Here is a 2,467-nt window from a genome sequence, read left to right as displayed (position 1 = left end):
TAAAGGGGATTTGTCGAGAAACTCGTTTCCACTCACTCATATCCTTTTCGGCCTATTTGGCTCGTTAAACAGCGTAATGGAATATTTCGATTTACTTTTATAAATCGTATTCACATGCGTAGAACACGAAATGGAAGTAAAAAATATTTAAAAAAGAAGAAGATGATATTATGAAGAAGAATATATATGAAAAACGGTTTCCTCTGAATCAATATCAGTGCTACTGCAGAATACAGAAAGAGAGATGCTTGTTAACTTAAGTAGTAAAAAAAGAATAGAAGGTAATATTACAAAAAGAATGTCAAACAATATCCTTTGCTCAAAATTAATTCTTATTGATATAAACTTTTAACGACAAGAACGGGAAGAACATTATTTGCCAATTTAAAAAATTCTTTAGTAGATTTTTAGTTTCAAATTGTAAACTGAAGTAGGAGAAGAGTAGTGGCGAAAGAACAGCAGTTGAAAAGGATGATGACACATCCAGTTAATAGAGACAATGGAGAACTCCATTTCCTCGCAGCTTACGACCTTTCCGGAACGTTCGATCGTGTAATAGGAAATATTGATTAATCTGCGTGAAACGTAATAAACTTTTGCAGAGGGCGCCTGCTCGGACGCACAGGTAAACGCCCATAGCGTCTGCGGGTAGTGGGGGATGAATACCTCATATCAGAGGACGAGAGATAAACCGTCGGTCATTCCAACGGTGGCTGTGAAACTAGCAATAAGCCAGATAGTGCCTTACGATATATTTTTGATACTTTTATACATCATACGTCACGAAAGGTATTCATACAAATAGTTCAACCGGTTGAAACAATTTCTTCAATCACAATAGTTTTTTCTTTATTTTATCAATATCAGATAAAGTTATCAGTAGTCATTAGTATATAATTTATTATAAAATTTCAATTATATGTTACGGAAATAAAACCGAATTTCCTAATGAATATCATCTTATAAATTATTCGATGCATATCAGAGAAAGTACTTTATATCACTTAAAAGGGTGTAGCCCGATTTATCCTTGATAACTACACACCTTCGATGAATAATTGAATATCTATCGTAAGTTTCAACTAATCTACGAATTCTTACTTATTTTACAGATGGCCGAAACGATTTAAAGGGAAACTTTTTTCTAATAGGCAATATTTATTGCGAAGGATCTGAATTTAGCAATATCTGAATTGTAATATATTTCAAAGGAGATTCACGAATTTCAACTACGGCCACGGTGATACCTAAATATTCGACATCCGAGGTGAAGCATATTTAAATTGGCACCATCTCTTCTTCCGTACATCCGACGATACATCCTACGTGGATAGTACAAATGTCCGACCATCAACCAGATTAAGGTTTGAAAACGTTTTCTTGTTTAGTCTTCTATTTAAATGGTAAATCAATCAAAGCTGTGTCTATGGAATCATTGGATATTTTAGAGACTAGATATAAATTATTTATTTTAAAACATAATGTGGAATATGAAATCTGTATTATAGATATATTTTATAATAATGTATTGAATTTTTTCAGGGAGGATGTCATATTTATAATTGAACCATCACAAATCCTCCGGATGGTATTTAAGTCAATTTGGAGAGAAAGGCACCTAGTCATCTGGTGCTTGGATACAACCTGATGATATTACTGTGCTATTACGATAGCAACCATCCACTTGAATACAGGATTTTAATAAACGAGGTACGAAGAGATCTGATATAGCTAACTTGTCACGTATCTCATCCGATTTTTTATATGAATTTCATCTTTTATAATATAGCACATTGGACTGTGGAAACAGAAGATCGTTTCAAGAAGCATTTGGAAAATGTAAGCAGCCATTCCTCGTAGAATAATGTACTTGAAATGCCTGTATCTTCTTTGAATGTATTATAATTTATGTATTGGTGAATTCCGGTTCTTCGCAATAAATTTTGCCTATTGGAATTGCTTTCGTCTTGAATTTGGTCCCTCAATCTCTATAATAGGTACAATTTCGTAGATTGTTTAAGACTGATCAAAGCCATTCGTTCGTTTTAATTGCATAAGTATCGAACATAAAACAAATGATGCCTTTTAAATGCCTTCTAAATGCCATTTTTATACTATAGAAATGAAATTTTATAATAGATCTTATACAAAGGGTTACTGCTAAATTTAAAGGATATTGATGTAATAAATGAATGACTAGTATGACTAGATTTCGACGTTTGGATTATTTGTAAACATATTCTTTGGGACGTACGAAGTATATATAGTTAGCGATTATTTCGCGTATGGCACTAGATTGCTGTTACTGGTTCCAAAACAACTGAAGAAATGACCTCCAGAAATTAATCACACGTCGGCCCGTTAGAAGACAAATCTTCCTAGTTTTAATTCTCTAGCTAGAACGCGCGGGGATGAGAAATTGCCCCTTTCCTGTAGTTACGTAGTTATATTCATATATACTTGGAAC

General features: G+C 33.3%; 1 long non-coding RNA gene across 1 annotated transcript; it reads left to right on the top strand.

Annotated features, from left to right (window-relative positions):
• Positions 1–709: 709 nt before the first annotated feature.
• On the top strand, positions 710–1,956 carry LOC122637392. The gene is made up of 4 exons (XR_006329237.1): positions 710–789; positions 1,113–1,364; positions 1,543–1,710; positions 1,790–1,956. It is a non-coding gene; the product is annotated as an uncharacterized LOC122637392 (long non-coding RNA).
• Positions 1,957–2,467: the final 511 nt, after the last annotated feature.

This window comes from Vespula pensylvanica, unplaced genomic scaffold, assembly GCF_014466175.1.
Source record: "Vespula pensylvanica isolate Volc-1 unplaced genomic scaffold, ASM1446617v1 scaffold0029, whole genome shotgun sequence".
NCBI classification, from domain to species: Eukaryota; Metazoa; Arthropoda; class Insecta; order Hymenoptera; family Vespidae; genus Vespula; species Vespula pensylvanica.
The sequence above is the reverse complement of the archived record's forward strand: the minus strand, read 5'-3'. Positions and strand labels throughout refer to the sequence as shown.